The sequence below is a fragment of the Ailuropoda melanoleuca genome, chromosome 10, assembly GCF_002007445.2.
Source record: "Ailuropoda melanoleuca isolate Jingjing chromosome 10, ASM200744v2, whole genome shotgun sequence".
NCBI classification, from domain to species: domain Eukaryota; kingdom Metazoa; phylum Chordata; class Mammalia; order Carnivora; family Ursidae; genus Ailuropoda; species Ailuropoda melanoleuca.
This window is the reverse complement of record NC_048227.1, coordinates 59,594,204-59,620,348: the sequence shown is the minus strand read 5'-3', so window position 1 is coordinate 59,620,348 and position 26,145 is coordinate 59,594,204.

The following is a 26,145-nucleotide window of genomic DNA, read 5'->3' as shown; positions in this document are numbered from 1 at the left end:
GAGAGGTATGGAAAGGTAAGGGAGAGAATCATCGCTTCCACGGGGTCTGGAAGGCTTTGAGGAGGAGGGATTGTGTGAGCTGGTCTTGAGGAAATGAAAGGACTTTAGCAGAGGGCCATGGAGCATCTTCCGGGGCCAAGCTGGTTCCAGGCCGGAGGTTCCATTTCTGTGACTCCCCTTGGGGCTGACTGCCTTGCTGGGGGGAAAGAAGTTCCACCTGAGGAAATGGAGCTTAACTGAGGTTAAGTGATTTGTGTAAGGTTATCCGTTGTTAGGTAGCAGAGGCAGAATTTGAACCCAGGGCTACTTTAGACCAAAGCTGCTTTTCTTTCCATTACACTAGGCACAGAGGGATCAGAGAATGATGATGATAATAACGCCCTGTCCGCGAGAACTATGAGCCCGGCATGCACGTAAGTGATGTACATCTCATTTAACCACCTCCAAGAACAACACCAGGGAGGTACTCTGATTAGCTTTATCTTACAAATTCCAAGAAGAGGCACAGAAAGGCTTAAGAAAACTCGTTCAACATCACACACCTAGTAAGGGATGGAGTTAGGAAATGAATCTAGGTTGGCTTTAGAATCCATGTACCTAACCCATTCATTTAGTTTTTCCATATGTGCAGAGGTCTGGGGGCTGGGACATGGCATGGGGAAAGGGAGGCATGCGGGATTCCTATTGCTGGTTTTATAATTTCTAGGCCGAGAGTCTTTCAGGACAAGGATTAATTGGCAAAATTTTGTCTAAGCAGTAACAGTAATAACGAGCAATTATAAATATCATTAAATACTCGCTTCTCTGGGGCAAACCAATTAAGGTAAGGATGGTGTGTCTCCTTAAATCACCTCTGCACCTTCCAATGAGCACAGAGTTCCTGGTGGTTCTGGGATTGAAGCATCTGTGAACTGAGACCAGTGGTGGGTGCTCCTGTAACTAATAACCCCAGAGGAAGCTACAGATCCCTAGGTCTTCAATGTCACAGCCACGTTTGCTACAAACTTTATATCTAATAGTCATCCCTCGGCCTGGGAGTGAGAGCCAGGTTTGGAGGACTAGGGTCCCAGGAACCTGTAGCTTGGGGCAGGCTGAGGCCCAGTCTGGTTCCTTTAGGTGGCCATCAGCCTCTCCCCAACTCAGCAGCCCTGGCCTGCGAAGTAGCAAAGGTGCAGGATACCCCCTATCAGCCATGGTGCCCGGTGAATCACTAGAGCTCCATCCCTGCATATTAAAGGAGAATCTTTAGTGCTCCATTATTGCGTATTGGGTCTGGTAGAATGGGCAGAACTTTGCTTAGCTCAGTGCCCAGAGTTCCCTCAGAAACAGGCCCAGGGTCTCCTGCCTTTCCATCTTTGCTCTGCTCACCAGCAGTCCTCATAGGAGCCCATGGTGGTTGCTAAGCAAGCCATCTTGACATCCTCCTCTCTCTTGTTTCTAGATTTCTCCACTTGGATTCCCTGTCTCTATGTCCATCTTCCCTGTAGCCGAATGGACAGACCTGGGCCAGAGATTCTGCAGGACCCCTGCAAGGACACTTGGGTCCTCCCTCCAAGAAGAGCCAGTCACTGCCCCTTGGATGACTTCACCTTCCAATGTTGCTGGTGTTCCCATTTTATTATTTATTTATTTATTTATTTATTTATTTATTTATTTATTTACTGAGAGGAGGGGAGTGGGGAGGGGCAGAGGGAGAGGGAGAGAGAGAATCTCAAGCAGACTCCTCACTGAGTGGGAACCCACTGCGGGGCTCCATCTCAGGACCCAAAGAACGTGACCTGAGCTGAAACCAAGAGTCAGACATTCAACCAACTGAGCCACCCAGGCTCCTATATTTAACGTCAAAAATATGTATATTCCAGAGTCAACTCATTATAGAAAAGTTTATTAGTTTAGGCATGGGTTATCTGAAAAGTTTTCCTATTCTTCTCCTTCATGCTGTTACTTTCTAGCCATTTTCTGCTTAGGGGTCAGAGGTTTCTGGGCATGGAAGAGTAATCTATATTACAGCCATGATTTTACTGCTGGTGGTTTGAGAATGAAGGGGACCAGAGCATGCCACCCCAAAATATGCCCCTTTATCATAAGCATTATTTTGAGCTGAAGGCAATTTCGGAATAGCAGATGCAGGAAAAGCTAAAAATGAAGCCTAAGTTTCCCTTTTGTAGAGGAAATTTCGGTTTGCAAATGTGCCCCCCTCTCCCATAGCAGGAAGGGGAGGATGCTTGCTTAACTCTTACCAGTGGAGAAGGCACTGGCTTAAATCTGCTTAGCAAACCTTACTAAGCAACACTTGCTTACCATACTTTTCCTCGTCCCCTGCCCATTACTTCCTCCCCTGTCCAGAAGCCCCCAACTCCTCTTCCTTTATCTAGCCTTTTGTCCATACCCTGCCACCCTTTAGGGTCGTGTATAAGTCCCCAAATTCTAAATGCCTCCTCGAGCCACATTTGTCTATGTGAACTTCTGTGCATACATAATTAAATATTTTTTTCTTTGGTTAATCTGTCTTTTATCAGTTTGCTTCACAGTTCCCAGCCATTGAATCTACAAAGGTAGAGGAAGAGTTTTCTTCTTCCCTACAGTTTTGCCAGCCATGAAGCTGGGACACCTTACTCACTCCAGAGGCTGCAGTTAAAGTCTTAGAATGTCTGACAAGGGCTAGAAACTCTTACTAATTTAGCCTCACAGATTTCTGCCTACAGAGTCCAATAGACAGAGGGCAGTTAAGAGTCTCTTTGCCTTTGCTTTGCCAAATTTAAAATTAACAAGAGAAAAATATGATAGGAATTCATTTTATCTGCATTGTGACTCTTGCGAATTTGGTTTTGAGTACTCAGTGGTTATTGGTCCTTTCCTTCCCAGGGATGGTCCCTGTTTTCCTGTTTGTCTTGCTTCACATCCTGAGAGTTTGGCTTGGCTCTCTGCCTGCCAGGGGCACAGGTTGGTAGGCCAGTATCTATAGGTGGCCAACCATAAAGTTGAGGGGCCCATGAATTTGTGGATGGCCAGACAGAATTGTGGGTTGTACCCCATTGTGGCTGACTTCCTACAGACCGTTGCCAGCTCTCAGAGGGTTCATCTACGTGATTCTCCTTTTTGTATATCTGTGGGAGCGACTTTGGGTAAGAGGGCTGCATCATCCGTGTAATACCTCTCGTGTCCATAGTTGAGCTAGAAAAGAGCTTATTGGTTTTAGATTTGAGTCAAAATTGAAGTAGGTATACTTTTGGTTAAAAAAAAAAAAGCCCCAAATCCCTTTTCCTTTGTCTAAACTCTTCTCTAGCTTCTGTGCCCCTTTGGGATAGAATATAAGCCCCCAAATTCTAATCACCTCCACACACAATGAAAACTGTTTTTCTCTTCTTAATCTGTCTTTTATTAGTTTAATTTCTGGGGCCCCAGCCAGAGAACCCAGGAGGATGAGGAGAAAGTGGTTTTCCCACCCCTACAGGAGGCAATGTGTTATTGATAAGAGTTAAAAAAACAAAACAAAACAAAACAACTTTCTCAGTTCCATGGTCAAAGATGAACAGGTTGCAGAATTAAGAAGTAAAGTGTTAAATCAACCACCCTCCCCCTCCCCTCCTCTTTTCCCTCTTCATGAAAAGGAGGTGTGTGGCTTCCATCAAGAGGCCTCCAAAGGTTGCCCTGTGCTGTTTCACCTGCTTTATTCAACATCCTCCTGTCCCTCTAGATTTCAAACCTCATTTGTACAGCTCTGGTGAAACTCATGAGTAATACAGGACCAAGGAAAATGTCAATTAACCAAGAAAGTGTTATTCAGCAGCCTTTAGAAAAACCACCTGGAAGATTTCTACCAAATACTCCCAAACATCTTGTGTCTTTTCTGTCTGGATTCCACCCAACACACACTCCATGACCCACCCCAAAGAATAGCATCCTTTGCTGCCCACCATCCCTCTTCCCTCCCTCCCTGCCCAACAAGGAAGCTCTCTCCTCCCATTAGTCTTTGCCTGTACCTAGAAAGTCTGTCCTCCTGAAGGAGCTGTGGTCTCAGGAGTGTGGAATCAAGGGGGAGATAACCAATAATTATAGAGGCCACCATTGGCCAGGCACTGCATTAGATGCTCTATTTTTTGTACTAAATGATGACAATAATACTATAGAACATAAACCCTGTTTTAGAAGTGAGGAAGCTAAAACTCAGAGAGATTAAGGGATTTGTTCACTGTCAAAACAGCTGGTAAAACCCCCAACTGACTCTCCGGGCTCCTCAGTCAGTTCTTTCCATTCAGGGCAGAGTCCCCAGAGCAACAAGGGCTTGCTAATCCTCACAGATATCCGTAACAATCTCTGTGGTTCAAGCATGGAGACCAAGGAAAATGGAGGGTGGCCGCTGAAGTTTCAAGCCCAGGTGTTAACACTTGTAATTAGCTGGCCAACAAAACAGAACTGACTGGAGAGCCCAGAATAAGCTTGGAGGCTTAAGAAAAGTCAGCAGGAGGTGATCAGGTTTCCAGCCTTTGCCTTTCCATTCCTTGGATGTCTTTAGCAGATTTTGGAAATGTAGCCTTGAGGACCCTGACTGTGTTTTCTGAACTGGTAGATATGGAAACTAAGTGGAGGTTAAGGTATGCTTGAGAATGTGATTATTTCTTTTTCAAGGAGAGCTTTAGTCTGAGGAGGAAGAACTTGGCTGTTGCATTCTGTGATCTAGCAGGAGCAGCAGACTTGAATTGCCATCTTCTTGTTGCTATAGGAACAATTTCTTACACATTTTCTGAAATATTCAGGCCTGAGTCAATGCTGCCATTGTTGATGCCTGTACTGCCACTGGTTCACCTGGAAAAGAATGGCCAGGTGATCGCCCCCCAAGATAGAACCTGAAGACTTCCTTCCCAACTTGAAAAGTAATTGGCAATTCCATTTCTAATAATAGAGGTGCCTGCAGACTCTGCCTAGTGGTACACTCAAGCTTTCCCTTGGGCTTGTTTCCTAGGTGAGCAATGATTGGTGAGGGAGATGCTGTCGGTTCAGTTCAAGGAATGCATCCTGGTGACTATGACTCATCCTAGGAGCCTTGGTTCAGTGCAAGCACAAAGGAACTGCAGATGAGAAGTGGGGTGTACATGCACTCATTCATTACACACACACACAGCCCCCAATTTGATTGCTTTTGTGCTCCACCATGTTCCCTTCCTGGAGGTCACATCACATTTGATAGACAGAAACCCACCAGACCTTAGGATTCTCCCTGCATTGACATCCACAGTCTGCACATGATTCTTATTTTGCATTGGTGTTCAGGACATCACTTTTTTTTTTTTAAAGGAAGACGAGGACATTTTTTTTAAGGTGGAATTCACTATGTGGAGGCAGTCTCAACACGAGTGGAAATAGAGCTAGAATAAGACTCAGAAGACTTGCTCTATCACTGATCTAGCGGTAGGACCTTGAGGAAGTTATATAGCCCAACTGGATGACATTTTTCTCATCTGTAAAGAAGGATGATCAAGCCTCCTTCACAACCAGCTTGATAATTAAGCAAATTGATGTATTCATTCCATAGTTAACTGGGGCTGGGAATATTTCAAATGAGCATGAGACAAGGTATCTGCTCTCATCTAATGTACATAAATAAGAGAAAAAGATAATAAGTAGGGAGTAAATAGTGTGCAGGTAATAAACAAAAAATGAGAAGAAAGGGATTGGATGATTGCTTTAGAAGGGGGGGAGGTGTCAGAGCAGGTATCTCTGGAGAAGTGACATTAAAGCTGAAATCTGAATGATAAGAAGAAACCAGCCACACAAAGATGAGGGGGAAAGTCCTTTAGTAGAAGTAATAACAGTGCAAAAGCCCTGTTAAGGAACTAACTTGGAGTATTTGAGGAATCAAAAAAAAGGGTAATAAGCTTAGAACATGGTGAGTGAAGAGGAGAGGGAGACAGGGGCCAGGTCCTATAGCCCTTTGTAAACCCAGGAACTGAATTGAGATTTTATTCTAGAGAGATAGAAAGTCATGAAAATGCTTTCAGAGGGGGCAGTATATCATGACTTGATTTTTGCTTTTAAAAGATTTCTCTGGTCACTCTAAGGGAAGTAGAAACAAGAAAAGCAGGTAGGAGGTTATTGCATGAGTCCAGGCTAAAGATGATGGTGGGCTGGTCGAGGGTGATAGCAGAGGGGGAGAGAGAGAGAGGAATGGACGCTTCTGAGCTATGGGTTACAGATAGATAGTACTAAGTCTTGCCAAAGGATTGGCTATGTGGGGAAAAGACAAATAGAGTAGAGGGCAGGTTAGATTTTTGGCTTGCACAGCTGGTTGAGAGAAATGGGGAAGACTAGGAAAGGAACAGGCTTGGAGGGATCAAGAATTCTATTTTATTTTAAACATATTAGGTTTGCGATAGGTCTTTTTTAAATACCCAAAAGAGATGTTATCTAGGCAGTTAGACCTAGAGGTCCAACTTTCAGGAGATAGGTCCTAGCTGGAGATAGAAATGAAGAATTCATCAACATAGGGGAGGTATTTAAAGCCTTGGGACTGGAGGACGTCACCAAAGGAGAGAGGATATGCAGGGACTGAGCCGTTGGCCTCTCCAACATTCAGATGACGTTGAGGAAGAGCATCTAGCAAAAGGGACTGAGAAAGAACAGTCACTGCAGTAAAGCAGCCACAGAGGAAAAGCAGAAGACTGGTGTCCCTGAAGGTAAGACAAGAAAGGAGTGACCAGAAAGAGTGAGTAGTCCAACTGAGAGGCCAAGTGGTAAAATAAGAAAAGTGACCCTGAATTTGACAAAATGGACTTGGCCTCATTGAGCAGTTGTGTGGAATGGAAAAGTGGTTTGAAAACCACAAAGTGCTGTTAGTGCTTCTTCAAAGGAGCAATTGTGCAGAAGACGTACCCAGGGAGAGCTTTTTCACAACACGCAGGCTCGGACCTCAGTCCCTGATCAACTGAACCCAAACCGTTGGGGTTTCTAAAAAGCCTCTGATGCAACTCTAAGAACCACCATTAGCCAGTTGTAAGTTATTGTTACATCTCCATGTCCTACTCCCAAGTATATCCTATGTCACGGTCACCATTTTCACAGATGTCTTGTGAACATCTTTGTGGGAGGGCAGTTCATTTTCTTTGTCACCATATATACTGATGATGTGTAACAATTGTGTTCAATGGCCCTATTGTAATATTTTACATAAAAGAGTTTTTTGCCTTGTCCAAATACTCTTGGAGCTCTGGGATTAATAACTGAAGTGATCACAGTCCGTGTTGCAGATAGAGGTCTCTTAATTAGTTTGTGAAACTTCCCTACTCAAGCATGACTTCCAGTTGGTTTCAATGAGAAAATGAGTAGGTAACCAAAAATGCCCCAACGGTTACCTCTTAAAGCGCAGCAAACCATGTGTGTTCCAACCCATGGCAGGTAGCCACAAGTGACCCCGCAGGAGGCTTGCTCGTTATGACTCTCCTCTTCCTCCAGCTCCGTATCTCTGACTTTGTTTGTATAGTCTCCCATTTTGGGGGCTCTGGGTAAATAGGAATATGTGGAATAGTGAAGAGAATATTTTTGAAAGATCTCATAAANGAGTGACCCCGCAGGAGGCTTGCTCGTTATGCCTCTCCTCTTCCTCCAGCTCCGTATCTCTGACTTTGTATAGTCTTCCATTTTGGGGGCTCTGGGTAAATAGGAATATGTGGAATAGTGAAGAGAATATTTTTGAAAGATCTCATAAATGCTTTATTGATTTAGAAAAAATTTTCAAAGTAACTAATAATTGTATGACAATTGCTTCTGAGGAGGCTGCTGAGCCTCTGGGAAAATGGTTATGAACACATTATTATGTCAATTATCACACAGATAATCAAATGGCCTTCTTCTCACATTCATACACCTGGATATGGCTCAGGGGGTCTGTCATGGGAGTTGCTCTGCTGTGATATCTTTATTAATGAGCAAGAAGCAGAGGTAAATATTGTGCTAATTAAATCTACTGTGGATACTAATCTGGGAGGCACAGCTAGCCAGGGGGAAGCACAGACGCCACACTAACTCACGCTGAGCTTTTAAGTATGTGGAATGAGAACAACAAAATGAGCTTTGACGACAGAGAATGAAAACAAGGGGAAAATATCCTAGATGCACAGATTATTGGTAAGATGATAGGAGAAAGGAAATACCAATTATTACTCTTGCAGCTCACCAAGAACACTGAATTTGCATGGTCCTGATCACAAATCAGATCCCCAGAGAGGACTGAAATATTAGTTGGAAAATAAGTTTTCAAGAACAGGAAGGAGGAAGCCTGTGGTTTGAGACCATGTTTACAGAATGGGGTTTGTTGAGAGTCAGTCGGCAGGCCCTAGAAGAAATAGAGGCCAGTTGAAGCAGTCTGCCTTAGTGGTAGAAGTTAGGAGGCAACTGAGGAAAAGGAGAACTAGTGTAGGACCTCCTTCCTAGCAAGTGCAAGGAGACATAGGACCATCTGACATAGAGGCAGAGTTTAGGGAGATAAGAGGATACCAGTTCTGAGGTGGACTGCTATGTCCAACCTCCTTGGACCTGGAAAGTGTGTTTGGGGGTGGGGCCCATGAGGAAAGACCTGAGCCCTCCCCAGTAAAACATCACATTCATTCATTCAATGTAATTCTTTACACATTTACTGGGCAACTCTTACTGTCAGGGTCTGTGTCAGGATTCTTAGGACATAAGGAAGCTGGAAGAACAAATACATCAATAAATGATGTCGACATGGATAGGTAAGCTCAATAACTTGTTCTTGTCCTTGTGGCATTAAGGAGGGTGCAAACCATTAATTTTGGGGGCCTAAGGCTATCAGGGAAGGCTTCAGAGAGCAGACACTCAGTCTGGTTTCTGAAAACCAGGTAGGAGAGTTTCCCAGATGATGTGTTGGCAGAGAAAGAAAGGCTGAGAGAGGTGGGGACATAGAGAGGAGAGGGGCATTCCAGGGAGTGGGAAAGTGTGTGCAAAGCCATGGAGGCATCACATGGCAGGGGATGCTACTGTGGCCATGGGTTTGGGGAACACCTGGGGCATAAGGGGCACAAGTTGACATTACTAGTGTTGAACCGTATTTAGTTCTACTTTCCTGCCTGCACATTTGAGATTACTCTTCCTACCTTCTTGGAGAGGACGTGGTGTGTTGAAACACGGAGCTCGGGGGAGTTGTTTGTTACGGTAGTATGCCCCAACCTACCCTGACTCATAGAGTACCTGTGGGGAATGGTGAGAAGTGAGGCTGTAGAGACTGGCAGGGAATAAATCTTGGGTGGGGACATTTGGGAGCAGTTTCTCTCTGTGCCAAGGAGTTTGGATACTCTGGGCCATGGAGAGATGTGACATGAGAGTGACATGGAGTGAGATGGAAGGGTGTGGTTGAGGACTGAGACCAGTCAGGGGGTGATTGAAGCAGCTGAGTAATACTGAAGGTTTGAACTAAGGCCATGGCAGTGAGATAGGAAAAAGTTAATATGATAAAACTTGGAGGACTTAGTGGCTATTTATATAAAGGGAGAAAAAGAAAAGCAAGGATGCATTTAGAATACCCTTTGGTCTTTGTCTTGGGTGACTCTCTAGGTTATTTCAACATTAACCAGGACTCTGAAGAGTGGACAGGTTTGCGTGATAGATTATTTATGTTTTTTTTTCCCCATGTCAATTTCCCAAATGAGCTTAGTGTTACACCCAGTAAAAGGTTCAGCCCACAGGTTGTAGCTTCCAGATTCTTCTTCTACGCTGTTTCTCAGCCATGGCCTGGGTCCAGCGCCACAACTAGAATCATTTCCAAAGAGTCCTTCATGGCCCCGTTGTCTCACTGATGGAAAAAATTGTCGAGGTATCCTTCGAGAAAATTGGGCTGTGAAACCAGAGTCTATCTAGGCTTTGCACCACACACTTGTGGCTTTTGGTGAAGTCATACCACTTGGAACAACAAGTAGTAACAATCCAGATCCTGTTAGACTCCAAATGCTCAGAAGTCACCATAAACCATGAGAAGGTAAGCCAGGTATGATCCTTGCCCCAGAAAAACCTCCCCATAACAGCAGTTAAGGGAATCTCCTGGCTGGTGACTTGGGACCTAATGACCATCAAAAGCCATGGGGCAGTGTTTTTTCCAGATGTTACTTGATCACCCACTCTCCCAACCAGTCCCGTCGGTCGTTGGAATCCTATGGCTAAGTTTGTAGGTCCTGTTATCAATTGAAATGATCACATACCAAACCTAAGAATTTATATACTGCTGCCAATAATAGTAATAATGATCATTAATTGAGAATTGGCCCAATATATAGAGGCAGCCAGCAGCGGGACTCTGGCCAGCTTGTGTAGTTATAGGTGGCTGGGTACATTCTAATCCCAGGGCTGGCTATCCAGATTAGCACAGAGTTCAATCTGGGGGTTCATGGAGAGTGGAGGGAACTGGCCATTTCTGGTTGGGAATGACATGAGGATGATGCATCTAGTCAGAAACAGGGACATGGGGAGAGGGACAAGAATTAAGGGAGAAAAAGTGCAGCTTGGTGCTCAGACAAGTGCCATATGTATGGCTGTCATGGGTCATGAAGGTGCATTCTAGCCTCTGCCCACTGAGGGCATTGGGCTGCTTGGAGTGCCAGGTTTGGCAGCAGGAGAAGCCTGAGTCTATGGGTGCTGGACATCAGGGTGAACAGAGCCCAGTGATGATCTCTGGGACCCAATGAGAAAAACAAGCCCACAGTGCAGGCTACTTATTCAGCCCAATATCCTTTCTAGGGTCCCCTTCCTCAAAATAAGAAACATATGGGAATTAGGAGGTGTGACAATTACCAGACTCTTGGAGGTAGCTTCTGTGTGTTTCATCCCCTTCACAGGCTTTGGACCTCAGTAAAGTGGTTAAGAGCACAGGCTGACTTCACTATTTATGTAATATTTGAAAATGGGCCTGTCACCCTCTCTGAACCTTATGTTTCCTTCCTAGAAAGTGCAGATAAAAAGACCTGCCTCGTAGAATTATTGTTGTGAGAGTTAAATAAGGTAAGTCATGTACAGGGGAAGACCCACAATCCCATCAACAACTTCATGTATGGAAAGGTGGTCTAAAAAGTGGAGGATGGGAGCCCCCACCTTGGGCAGTTTTTAATCATAGAAGAAAAACTTGGAAAGCAAATGCAGGAAGGACCTGATGGCCATGGACTTAGGTGATAGGGACTTTACTTCTCTCATCTCCCAACTGACAAATCTCTTGTCAGAATCTGCACCCAGATATCATGACTCATTTGGGGTTTTCTTTCATTCTTGGTTGCTATGAGTAAGTCCCATGTGTGTGAAGAATTTTGTGCTTATAACCATCTGCCCACTAGGCTCACTACATATAAATATTATCTTTGGCTGAAGTCACAGTTTCACGAGGTCTCTGAGCTCACTCCGGGCAACATGTTTCTGCTCATACCTGCAGCCCCTGACATGTGCTTTGAAGACCAAACTGGACTACATTTTCAAAGAACAGAAGAATGAAAGCAGGAGGCCCAAACTGGCTGAAAACCTAGCTGATTAACAAAGCAGTCAAGTTTTCCAAAGATCAAGTGCAGCAGAATCTCCCAGATGTTAATATTCACAAACACCATGTTGAGCACACTGAAGGAACTCAGTGAACACACTAGCCCTGAGTAGTTCAAAATGGCACTACCAACAATGGGAATTTGGCAATATTTAGCACAACTACAAATGAATTTGCCCTTTGACCTCGTCACTCCACCTCTAGGATTCTACCTCACAGATACCCTGGAAACAATACTTGATGATGTATGTGTGAAACTAGTCACTAAGCACAATGTGTAATAGCCAAAGACTGGAAACAACCCAAACATCTATAAACAAGGAATCTGTTGAATAAACTATGGAACATACTTAAAACTGAATACCATGCCGCTGTCAAAGAGAATGAGAAAGATTTCCACAAACTTCTATGGAGTGATCTCCAGGCTATACACGCACAAACACATATACACATGCACACACAGACACACACACACGTGTGCACACACACGCACTAAAGCTCATTTTTAAAAAGTTACCATTGGGGAAGGGAGAGAACAGGAGGGAAGGGAGTTGAATAGAAGCTAGACCTCTCTGAATGTGCCTTGTTTAATAGTTTGATTTTGGAACCAGTAAATGTTTTATCTAATTTTTAATTACATACAAAGAGTCCCCTAAAAATGGAAAACAAATGAAAACCAAAACCAAACCAAAAACCCCTTACATATCTAGTTAATGGCGTAACCACATATAAGAGGGTTATTTCAAAAGAAAATGCCGCAGTATTTTCACTACACACACCTAGTGGGATCTATTCCAATGATAAAAAAGAACCACGAAGATATCCAGAGACCTTACTCTGCCTTTAGTGGTCTTAGTGGTGGTGGTAATGTTGATATTATTTTAAAACCAGGTAATAGGATAACCAGATATTAAAACCAAAAAACAGGATAAAACAAATATGTTTGCCCTAATCTTATTAAAAAGAAACCAAGATTTTCAGTGCAAGGAGATAAAACATAGACATATACATGAATAAAATCAGGAAATTTAAATAAAATCCTGTTATTCTTACTTCAAATTAAAAATATTAGTATTAACTCACGATTTATTTTTCATTTGCTAAAAATAGGGTATTTCCTAGTGATGTCCACTGAAAAGATTTGGAAGTGATGGTAACTCAATAACAATAAACACCCCTGGTTCCCAGATTGTACTTTCTAGATGTCATTCCCCACTAAAGGGAACAGGGCTCCTTGAGCTGGAACATCTTGTCATGCCTGAAAACAAAGAAGCCGTAAAAGATTACTATGATCACATCAAAACAACATGGTAGCCAACATGAAGGGGCCCCCACTTACCAAGGATGAGACAGTTTGAACATAAAATACTGCAATGAATCGAAATACATAAAAGTCCAGGCTTCATCATGATACTCCAGATCCCCTATACCCCACTGCCTTTCTTTCCCACTGCCACAATAGATGAAACCTCCTTAGTTACCTTTGGAAGTTGCCAGAACACCAGCTCATTACTCTGAAAATTCACAAATAAAGGAAAATAATCTAGTAGTCATCCTGCCTTTCCTAAACGATACCTCATGGCAACCAAATAGTTGCTATGGGGAAATTCTTTACAGAAGACACATGACTAGTGAGTGCAGGAGGAACTCACTAGTTTGCAAACCCTAACAAAATAATGGTTTGAGGCAACAGTCACCAACAGCTGCCAAAGCCATTAGCTTAAAGGCTGATGGGGAATTCTATAATGTATGCATCAGGTTGACACCATCTGAACCCAAAGATCAAGGTTAAATGAAGACAGTAGCGTGCACATCCTGATGTGATGCAACAGGAAGTATACAACATCACCTATGAAGTATTATTCTCTCCCCTCCCAAAAAATAAAGAATCTGAATGTAATCAAATCCTAGATCTGCCTGTTCTCAGGAAATAGGGGTTATAGAGGAACATGTTAAATGAGTAATTTAGCCAGAAATATTAAGTACGTGGGAAATTCTGCAGGTCAAATGACTTAGTTTAATCCAGAAATAAATGACATTTCTTAAAAATAAGTGGAACAATTATAGAGGAAAAGAGATTTAAGACACATACCAACTTTGGTGACATTTATTAAAAGATATACAGGTGTTAATTTATACTATTCTTTTTACTTTTCTGTAGGTTTCAAATTTTTCAGTTTTTGGGGTGCCTGGGTGGCACAGTGGTTAAGCGTCTGCTTTCAGCTCAGGGCGTGATCCCAGCTTTAAGGGATCGAGCCTCACGTCAGGCTCCTCCGCTATGAGCCTGTTTCTTCCTCTCCCACTCCCCCTGCTTGTGTTCCCTCTCTCGCTGGCTGTCTCTATCTCTGTCAAATAAATAAATAAAATCTTTAAAAAAAACCCAAATTTTTCAGTTTTTTAAAAAAGTCAAAGGGAGAAAAAGACTAATTAGCCAAATGAGGTGTGTGTCTCACATTTGGATGCTGATTTGAACAAGCCAATTAAAAAAAAATTGAGACAACCAGCGCTTTATTGTGAATTATTGTTAATTTTGTTGGGTATGAAAATTGTGTTGTGGCTATGTTGAAAAAGTCATTATTTATTAAAAATTCATAATGAAGGAGTAATAAATGAAAATATATTAACATAGGGCTAAAACCATAAGGTATAGTAGCAAGAACATGTTGGGTGTTGTTAGAGCTAGGTGTTGGACTCAAATCCTGGTCCTTCCACTTTTTAATTGAGAGAACTTGAGTGAGCTCCTTGGGCTCTCTTAAATTCAGTTTCCACCAAATACCACTGTGAGAGTTAAATGAAATAATGTTCATGATAGTGCCTAACCCACAGATGATATTTGATACAACTTTTCTTTCTTTAATATAAAGGGTTATCCCATTACAGGTGGATTTGCATTTAACCAATGACAATATCTTTATCTAGTGGCTCATGATAGATTTTCAAGCATTCATTATAAGCTAATGACTAAACTATTCTTTGTTTTTTTTAGATTTATTTACTTATTTTAGACAGAGAGAGAGAGAGCATAAGCAGGAGGGGCAGAGGGAGAGGGAGAGAATCTCAAGCAGGCTCCACGCTGAGCATGGAGTGAGACATGGGGCTCCATCCCAGGACCCTGAGATCATGACCTGAGCCAAAACCAAGAGTCGGATGCTGCGCCACCAAGGTGCCCCATGACTAAGCTATTCTTTACATCACATGAGCCCAGGTCACCTATAAGGGCAGAAATCAAGGAGAGATTTTAAGGAATGGGCAGACCCACATTGGTCATATCATTGAGGTGGTTACATAGTGGTCTGATGAAATGAGTTTCTATATGTAAAATGCTTAGAATGGGGCCTGGCTTGTGGTACTATTATATAAGTATCATTATTATCATTATTATTATTATTAATGACCTAGCAGAATATAAGCCAACTTCAACCTCTGCATATTTCTCCTTTTTCTGTTTCTCTGAGCTCGCTCTCAGGTACTGAGGTGACACTCTATAAATTGATATATTTTTCCTAGGCTTAGAAAGGATGACTCAATCTATTAATTCACAGATTCTGCTCTTGTCTTAGACTTGAGCCATTTTGAGTTTCCATTTTGACTGCATTATCGCTAATGGGTCTTTGGCTGTCATAGTTAACAACTGCCTTGACCCATAACGATGAGGGAATCAATGGTCCCATGGGGTCTTCCCTTCATCCTCATCCTGCTGCTCCAAGGGAAGTCTGGTCCTCATTGCAGTCAGTGGTAATCAGGAATAGAGACGTGAGTCCTTTGCTAATACACCGAGAAGTTCTCAGAGAAGAAGTTGGGCTAACTACCACCCTAGGAAGTCTGCCAGTTTGTAGCATTCCTGCTAGAGAGGAAATTTCTACATGCTTCAAATTCTTCCCCTGACCATGGGCTGCACGATATACATCTCTATGTAATGTGTAACATGTGAGTTGCCCAATGGGTGGTCACTCTGGGCTTAGAGATGCCTCAAACAATGAATACGGACTCAAAAAATGTGCCCTTCAGGAGGACGTTTGTAAAATACAGCATCCTGAAACAAACAAGTTAGCAGCATGACATATGAATCTAGGACACCTGGGTGGTTCGGTCGGTTAAGTGTCTGCCTTCGTCTCAGGTCATGATCCCAGCGTCCTGGGATCAAGTCCCGCATTGGGGTCCTTGTTCAACAGGGATCCTGCTTCTCCCTCTGCCTGCCACTCCCCCTGCTTGTGCTCTCTCTCTCTCTCTCTGGCAAATAAATAAATAACTCTTAAAAAAAAAAAGACCTATGATTCTGATGTCACATCAGTCTCAGAATAAAACATTTCATTGTCTTCACCTTAACCTGAAATTTCAACTTGCTAGTTGAAATTTGAAATGACTGCTGCCTCAGTCATTCCTGGGTTCCACCAGGCTCACAATCCCAGCTTTCTTTGCAGAGTGGTGGCTATCATTAGCCCTTTCTCTCACTAGGTTCTCACCACCAGGTCCACTGCCAGGCCTCTGACGCTTACCCAGAGGGAGTGGTTCCAGTGCTATTACAAAGCCTCTTGAAGGTCACTCCCCTCCTTTCCCTAACTATGATGCTGCTCAACCCTCCGATGTCACGTTGCCTTAAATGATCAAGGATACAGGTTGGGTGACAGGTGGTGTTGCCGACTGGTTTGGAGAAAGGCATGTGGGTAATTATAGTTGGGGGGCTGAATGGCTGGTTCAAGGAGCCACTGGACCATATTTGCCAGTGTTGATTGGTGAGGCCAGGTAAGGACTTGGGTTTCAGGTAAATGGGACCTTCAAAGGACTTTGAAGGAGCATGATGACATCTTAATCTGACCCAAATGACTAGGAACAGCCTTTACTGAGAGAAGCCAGCACAAGCGATAACCCTGCTGGGCTTAAAAGTACCTGTCTGAGTAGGGTTGTCTGCCCAGCACCCATTTTCTAGGAAAGACCTAATTTCTTCCCATGAAGTAGATTTACATACCCACCCTATTAGGACCTCATGCACCTATCCATTTCATAGCCAAAATTACACTACCCAAATTCAAATCCCAGCTCTACCACTTAAACATGTGTCTTTAGACTTATCATTTAACTTCTTTAAGCCTCCATGTCCTTATCTGCTTTTTTTTCTTTGAAGGATAATAATTACACCTGCTCTGTGGTGTTGTTTGGGACGTCAGATATACTCAAAGCACTTGGCAGAGAACCTGGCACATAGGAAATGTTCAATGAATGTCTGTATCATCATTACTACCACCACCATCACCATCAGCATTTTGATTACCCCCAGAATTCTGTTCCTTTTTGTATCTCACATTAATAAAGCCCCACATGGCTTATTCTCTGCATGGAGTTACATATTGTCCAGGAGCCAACATGAAAAGTAAAGGTATTCCAATATTGAGTCACATTTCCTGAAGAATACTCCAGAGACTCCAGTCCATGGTCCACTCCAGTCCTTGGCAAATCCCACTTCCTGTCATCCCAGTTGCCTTACCACACCAGCGTCTCCAGAGCCCCTTCCAAGTGACCCACCACCCCGAATCTCTCCCACATCTGGCCCGTTAGTCTTCCCTTCCCCTTCCCTCCCGCCCTTGCCTCTTCTACAACCTTTGCAGCCTCTCCCATACAGTCTCTTCGAACCCTATTCTCCCTCCTAAAAGGTGTAGACCAGGGCTGGTTGGCAGCAGACCGGAAGTTTCCCCAATGAGTAAAAATAATGTCACTGGACATGTATGTAGCACCTTGTCATATGCTTTCTAATTTAATTCTGAGTGGATAAAGGCAGCATTCTCTTTAATAGGCAAGTGGAGAAAACAAGAGAAGTCAGAAATACCAACAGGTTAATAAATTTTGGCCCCAGACAATATATGACATGACCATGGCTTGGGCCATCATTGATTGGTCGAGGCTGGGTGTTGGATCTCAGCTGTCTGTCTGTCAAGGGTTTTCATGGGGGACACTTGCATTGAAGACCAAAAAAGTCTTTGGAAGTCAAAACTGTAGATTGTAAAACTTGGACTTTTTTTAATTGAAATCATGCTTTTTCAAATTTATTGAAATCATGTTTGTTTGTTTGTTTTGTCATGAAGATAAGCCAGTTTATAACAAGACTAAGCATGAGGCAGGAGAGAGACAGGAGGTAGGAAGGGCCTTCCTGTCTTCTAGGTCCCTCCATCCAGGGTTTCCTGAGGCCCATGGTGATACTCCTGCCCCTTCTTTCCTTCATTTCCTCAAGGCATAAGCAGTGTTGAGCTGTGCTTCTGTCCCTTATAACAGAAACATCTATTCTACACCCATGCTTGAGATGTGGCCTTTAACAGACAAGGGCTGCAGCATGCAGGCCTCACTGTAGGCAAGGTAGAGCTGAAGTGAGGGACAAGAATGCATCATGGGGGCGGGGGGGAAGGCCTCCAGCTCTCTTGAGCATGAGAAGTGGTGGCCAGTAGCTTTATCAATTATGTAGGAAAAAGCCCCAGTTCATCTGTGGGCTGGGCAGAAGCCAACAGTGAGCTGTGCACAGGCATGGGGAGGGGCAGGCCTGGGAGGTCAGTGAGAGCACAGAGTGCCTTAGAGCTGAGGCTTGGCTGTCTCTCCCCCACCTGCCCCAGGCCTGCTTCTGTCTGCACGTGCTCCTTCTGTGAGCCCCTGCCTACCTCTGCCCAGCACCTGGCTCCAGCAAGAACTTCCCCGGCCTCAGGCCACTGCCAAAACCCCTTGCTTCCCTCTCCCTCTAAGGTCAAAACCCGACTCCAGGCTTTCCACCCTACCTTTCCCAGCCACTGGGTGATCCCTTGGCATTTGCAGGGGTGTGTAAGGCAGAGGGCCTCATTTGAACCTGAAAGAAGCCACCACAGATGTTGTGTCCTACACTGGCCTGTGTCCTCCTGAGCTTGTCCTCCCTCAGACCCTGGGGCTCTCCTAAGGGAACCTGCACTCTCACTCCTACAACCATGATTGTCCTATTTGAATGTGAGATCCAAGCTGTGATGGGGAGCTCACTTTTAAGGTAGCTTCCAAATGTTGCTATCTCTACCAGGCATATGTTTAAACATTATAGTTTAGACTTGATTTTTTTAGAGTAGTTTTAGGTTCACAGCAAAATTAAGCATAAAGCACAGAGAGTCCTCAACACCCCCAGTAAAGGAGTAGTTTTGTCACAACTAACAAACCCACATGCACACATCATAAGCCCCTAAAGTCCATCGTTTGCATTATGGCTCACTCTTGATGTACATTGATTTTATGGGTCTGGACAAATGTTTAGTGAAGTGTTTCTATTATAGAGAACAGTCACACTGCCCTGGTCCCCTGTGCTCCCCCTGCTCCCCTTCCCTCTCTCCAAACCCTGGCAAACACTGCTCTTTTTACCCTCTCCATGGTTTTGCCTTTTCCAGAATGTCGTATACTTGGAATCAGACAGAACGTACCTTTTTCAAGTTAGCATTTTTCACTTAGCACTATTTAAGATTTCTCCGTGTCTTTCTCTGGCTTGATGGCTCATTTCTTTTTATTGCCAAAGAGCAGTCTATGGCGTAGATGTACCAGTTTGTTTATCCATTCACCTACTGAAGGACACCTTGGTCGCTCCTAAGCTTTGGCAGTTATGAATAAAACTGCTATAAATACTTGTGTGCAGATTTTTGTGTGCACATAAGGTCTCAGCTGCTTTGGGTAAATACCAAGGAGTGGAATTGCTGAATCACATGCTAAGACTATGTTTAGTTTAATAAGTGTTTTTAATACACATTATCTGGTTTCGTCTTTAGGGTGAAGCTCTGGTGTCTCTTGGATGAATCTCACATTTCAGTTTAGCAAACTGGGACAAACTGGGAGAAGTGAAAGGACTTCCCTGTGGTCACCAGACTGAACCATATACTTCCTGACTCTGAAGAGGAAGACTTCTTCACCACTGCTGAGTCACAGCCCCTGCCACCTTCTGGTCCCTGACAGGCAGCCCTGTCAGCTGGCTCCCTTTGCAACGCACCTCTCTCATGCAGTGGTTGGCCAGCATGCCTAGAAATGGGGGTCCAGTGAACCCCACTGAACACTTCTGGCTGAGGGGTTGCTTGTAGCAACCCTTGCCCATTGCTCACCTCTTCCTCCCCAACCCACACCTCACGCCCCTTTACCCTTGACTTTGTAGGAACAAGAGGCCATCTTTCTCCTGAAAGGCTTGGGGAGCCTCCTGTATCCCCACGCATGGGGCAACATTGGTAGAGACCACAGTTATCATGGAGATGGAAAAACCCTTGTTCAGCAGCACAGTGTCCCATAGGCTGCGCCATTCTGTGGAAGCCAGGGTGTCCTCACCAGGTGAGAGCCTGTGTCATGCGGGGGCAGGGGTGGGAAGGCTGAACAGCAGAGAGAGAATAGTGGCTTATGGCCACGTTGCACACTGGTTGGCAATATAGGGGAGTTTGAACCTTATTTTCTCCTTGAAGGAAAAGCGACCTCTGACGACAGGCAATCATTCATCTTGTGGGTTTCTTCCTTTTTTTTTTTTTTTTAAGACTTTCAAGCTCTGTTCTTTTAGCAATTATTTGTTTAAAATCATTTCTTCAGAATTGTCTGTTTATATTCCCCTAAATGTACTACTTTGTGCTTCCTGTACAGTATGTCCTCTTCAGAGGACATGGAGAAACCATGCTAATAAGGACCATGCACATTTTGTTCTCTTAACAATTTGTGTCGTGTGTGTGTGTGCGTGTGTGTGTACAAATTGCTCAAAATCTGGAAATTTTCTTTTTGTTAAGCTAGACGGGAAATTGCTTGTGGTGTGACCAGGATTGTCTTTTCACAATTGTGACTGAAATCAATTTATCCAGCCTGAGCAGCTCTAGGAAAATAGGAGTGAGGAGCTGCAGGAAAACACAGGCGCTCATTCCTCCTCCACCTCTTGATTTCTTTTTTTTTTTAAAGATTTTATTTATTTATTTGACAGAGAGAGAGACAGCCAGCGAGAGAGGGAACACAAGCAGGGGGAGTGGGAGAGGAAGAAGCAGGCTCCCAGCGGAAAAGCCTGACGTGGGGCTCGATCCCAGAACGCCGGGATCACGCCCTGAGTTGAAGGCAGGCACTTAACAACTGTGCCACCCAGGCGCCCCCCACCTCTTGATTTCTTTTTACTCCATGTAATAAGGAGACAGATACAAAAGAAGGTGACATAATGGCTTTTAAACACGGACTAAGCATCAGGCACATCCAAATCCATGGGCAGAGCTCCTAAGCTGTGACCTTTCACCCCCAGCCCAGACCTGGACCTGCTCCCTTTGGCTCTTGTCTCTTCCATTGGGCTGTCCCTGAGTTGTATCCTTTATAATAAAACTGTAAATGTTGCATGTGTGCATGTAAAACATATGTATTAAGAAAACACATGAAGCATCAGAATATATTGATCATTAAGATGAGGGTGGTGAATGTAATGTTCCCTTTGAGGGGCCTTTGCAGGATTTGGAACTCTTAGCAAGCAGCTGGCTAAAACTGGGACATCACGTGGCCATCCTGGACAATGCTCTTCAGTCATCATGACAAAGCACCCTTCCAGCACATAAACATGGCCCTGGGCCTGCACCTCACGAGCAGGGATCGTTGTGTTTCTGGTAGGATGAGTTCATCGGGACTGGTGATGTAGGTGTGGCACTTCTGTGCGCCTGTGCTAAGAGGAGCCTGGGAATTAGCAGTTGACTCTCATCCAGGGACCCAAGCGCCTGTGGACGCAGGGGGCCAATATAGGGCTGAGCAGGAGGAGTTGGGAGGGTAGGTCTGAGAGAGCTTCGCGGTGGAAGCGACTTTTCTTGTTAGGTTTAGTGGAGAGAGGTGGTATGAAGTAGAAGGGAGGGCTTCCCGGCTTGCACTCAGGCTGCGCATGCGTCGTTGGGGCGGGGGGCAGCAGGCGAAGCTGGCGGGGCTGTGGTGTCGTCTCATCCAAGCTGATGATCGTCTTGGGGAAGCAAGGTGTCTTAAATGGAGTTGGACGGTGACGGGGGGACAGTGAGAGCCCTCTCATTCATACTAGGGAAACAGTTCTTTCCATCTGAGGCCCAGAACCTCTATCAATGGAAAATGATTTGCAAATGGTAAAACGAAGTAATACTAATGCTGTTGCCATTAGCCAAGGGTTTTTTCAATTTCATTTACTTTTTATTTTCTATTTTTTTGTTTTTGGGGTTTTTTTTTTTTTCCTCTCTCTCTTTTTTTTTTCCCTGAAGTACAGGGGGATTTTCTGCCCTTCATTCATTCCTTTCTCCCACTTAATAAGAAAAATGTGTTACATTCAACTGTGGCTGGAAATGGAACTTGCTGAACGGAGAATGCTTGCTCCCTACCCCCGGGGAGATNCAATTTCATTTACTTTTTATTTTCTATTTTTTTGTTTTTGGGTTTTTTTTTTTCCTCTCTCTCTTTTTTTTCCCTGAAGTACAGGGGGATTTTCTGCCCTTCATTCATTCCTTTCTCCCACTTAATAAGAAAAATGTGTTACATTCAACTGTGGCTGGAAATGGAACTTGCTGAACGGAGAATGCTTGCTCCCTACCCCCGGGGAGATTTAACAATGTTTTTAAAACCTTTAAATATATAAGAATGATTCTTTCAGAGACACTTTCGGGATGCTCATATTAATGTGTATTTATTTTAAAAAATATTTATACGTGCTTATGATGCTCGTATATGCTGGGTGCTGGAAATTCAGTGCACCCAGGGATTCGAGTGGGAGTCAGGACATGCAGCTACTGGCAGTGGGGCAGGACCAGGGTGTAGACGCCAGACACAGGAGGCCCGGACGGTGGGGGAGCCCCCTCTGAGCCTTCCCCTCTCCCAATCCTTCTCTGCATCCATAAACACACTCGGGGTTCTCCCTGCAGGAAAGAAACTCCTGCTGGCTCCTCACACGAGACACCACTGGCTCTTTCTTCACCTCTCAGCATCTGAAAAGGGAGATAATAATGCCCATCTCACAGAGTTGTGTGAATTGAATGGCTGAAGACAGGCAAAATAGTCAGAATGGTGCCTGGCACATGAGAAGAACCCAGTGCGCTATTGTTATTAACTCAGTCTTCGAAGGAGTGGGAGGAAATGCATCTACTCAGTCCCTCAATCTGAACCAGAACTTAGTCTATGTCTATTGGCANTAAGAACCCAGTGCGCTATTGTTATTAACTCAGTCTTCGAAGGAGTGGGAGGAAATGCATCTACTCAGTCCCTCAATCTGAACCAGAACTTAGTCTATGTCTATTGGCATAGAAATAGTACATATTAAAAAAATTTTAGAGCAGGTTACAAACTAGTTATTACATTATGATTTCCATTTGGGAAGAAAGGTATATTTTTACATAAAGATTAGTAGGCTGGATTGTGTACCTCCCAAATTTATATGTTGCAGGCCTATCCCCCAGTACGTCAGAGTGTAACTGTATATGGAAATAAGGTCTTTAAAGAAGTGATTAAATTAAAATGAGGTCATTCGGGTGCATCCTAGTCCAATATGACTAATGTCCTTTTGAGAAGAGAAAATTCAGACACAGACAGGAGCCTACACAGAGGTCCGACCATGTGAGGACGCAGCAAGAAGGCGAGGAGAGAAGCTTCAGAAGATGCCAAACCCGCTGACACCTTGATCTTGGACTTCTAGCCTCCAGGATTGTGAGGAATTAGTCTCTGCTTTCTAAGTCTCCCAGTCCATGGTTCTTTGTTAGAGAAGTCCTAGCAAGCTCATGCAATGGAGAAAAGTTTGGAAGGATACACTTCCAGTGGCTATTCTCAAAGGGAAGGAATTTCGGCAGGTTTCAATTTAACTTATTTTCTGATTTTAACACAACCTAATATTTCTTATCAGTGAGTTTTCACAACGGATGACAAGACAAAGCCATACATTCGGACTGAGTTCCCTGCATGGTAGCATTTCAAATCCCTGTTTGCCACCATCCCATCATTTCCCCTGGTTCTGCTGTCCTGAACTCAACAGGCTTTGGGACTGGGCCACATGACACAAGCTTTTGCAGTCATGGGTTCCTCAGCTATAAAACGCAAATAAGAATGCATGTACCTCACAAGTTTGTCAGGAGGATAAGCATTCAATAAATTAACCATGACTAAAAATACCGAGTCAGAGCTACATGTTACCAATAGTTCTATGACACCTTGTTAAAAAAGGGAAGGGAGCAGATGGCGGCAGAAAATTAATACAGTGAGTACGCAATTTGTGTAAAATAGGGGGATGGGTAGGGTGTGTGCATGCTGTGGGCTGAACAATAATTTTAGGTTTTAACTTGTCTTTTTTCTTGGATTTTCATCCTTTGTCTTGGGCCTGCCAGGTGGAAAGAGCCAAGAGGCTGGACTTGGCAAAGGCTCCCCACCAGGAGCTACCTTCAAGGCCCTGGAGCCTGGGGAGAGCCAACGATGACCCTGGAGCCAGCAGCCCCAGCACCCCTTGTTGGGGACCAAGACAGCCATTCCTTAGGCCAGCAACCTGGAAACAGGACTCCTACAACCCAGCCAGGTGCCTGCCCGCAGCCCCAGGATGAAGCCTGGCTGTACTGCCATGACTTGGTTCCATCTCTGACCAATTTAATGTAATATATATATAATGTATATCTTAATATATATAATTATATAATACATTATATATAATATATAAATATTTTATATAAATATATTATTTAATATAAATATTGTGTGTGTGTGTGTCCTTCACACCCCTGCAGTGTCCAAGTACAACCAAGACTAGTGGATAGGAGCTGGATACCTGAGGAGGGACACCTGGACCCTCCTTCCCCAGCTGTGGAAAGGCATGAGGACCTTTCAATCATGGTTGTCTGGAGAAGAGCACTGGGGGAGCTGAGGCGGGACAGAGATTCACTATGAAGGTCTCCACTTCCCTTTCTTCTCCTTTTGGCCCAATTCCTGGGCATTACCCTCTGCTAGGAGCCTCCCTGTCTTCTGTTCCTCCTTCATGGTTCACATCTGCTCCATCCTGGCATGGGCTGAGGGCCTGAGGGTCCTGGGTTTGAATCTCAGCTCTATCAGTGATGTGACCATGATTGAATTATTTAATCTGTTCTCATTAGCTTCCACATTTATCAAACGGTGAGTATTATAGTACCCACTTTATCGGGTCAGAGCGAAGATTAAATAAGATAATGTAAGTAACTGCATTACACATGGCAGGTACACAGGAGCATTTGATAAACATTAATCAGAATTACTAAAGAGAAATCTTTAAACCAGTGGGCTCATTTAATTATGAGAGCACTAAAAGATAGCAGACAGAGAGGAGAGGAAGACCCCACAGGACACGGGGTTGCTTTCTGGAAGCAAGCAGAGTGTTGTCCTGTCAAGATTGGCCAAAAGGGAGCTGAGGTGGCCTCCTGTGGTCCTCCCAGCTCCCAGCTGCACTGGAGGGGAAGACTGGGATAAAGTTTTATTGGATAGTATTGGGAAAATAGAAAACAAAATCTCTCCCAACCCAGAAAACCCCTCCACAAGGGCAGTAGAGACCTATACCACAAAGGTAGTTGAGTAAGCATTAAACCAGAACGTGACATGCATGGAAGGGGTTCAGAGTATGCCGCCCCAAATACACCACTCTGCCATAATGATTATTTTCAGCTGGAGGCAATTGAGAAAAAGCAGACACAAGACACACTGTCTGCCCTCCCCTTTCTACCAGGAAGGACTGGACAATTCCTAATCACCAGAGACAATTCGAGACTCTTAGAGCCCCGAGATGGCACCAGAGGACCCACATAACAAATCTTACTAAACAACATATTTAGTTATTGTGAGTATTTGCAAACATTTGAAAAGGACAGAGAAAGAAACAAAACAGTTTGCAGTTTGGGAGGAAGAAGCTCAGTTGAGTTCCCAGCTGCCAACACACAGATTATGAGGCTACTGTTCACAGTCTCCCTACCGTTTGCAGGAGAGAGGCACTGAGGCTTTACTTTTAATGCCCCCTTATCTTTAATTTCCCTTTCCCACCACACAAAATGATATCAGAGGATTCACTCGGGGGAGGAAATCTCTTCCTTTTCTTCTCTCAGAAATACAGTCCTGCATTTTGGAAATATTACTTTAAAAATGTTTTTAATGCTGCTTTTTAAAAAAAAATTTATCCCAAAGAATGTAAGATTTGCTGAATGGCATTCTGATATTACACACTGTAGATTGTGAAATTTAAATTTGTGTCCCATCCTGCCTACAGGCTGACATTTCCATTCTAACTTACCTGATTAGTGACACATGTTTTAGGGAGATATGTACAAAATACACAGGATCACAACCGAAATGCATTCAGTAGGGCCCCTTGTACATGAAATGCTGCAATTGACTTGATACTGAAAATTGCTCAGAGTGATCTCTGTCCTGTCTACTCTCTAAGAGAACTGTGAGGCAGCAAACAGCCTGAGAGGACAAGAGGAAGGACATGGGGAAAAGAAGGGTGAAACAATGAGCGCGTTCCTGAGCTGGCCACAAAGTGTCATCACACAGAGGTTGGCTCAGAAGTCAGCACAGGCAGAGTGAGCATGTTGGCAAGGTGAGTTCACTGTGTCCCCCCCCACCCCCCCTCCAGAAAAAAATATACTGACGTGCTAACCCCCAGTACCTATTTCCTTATTAGGAAATAGGATCTATGC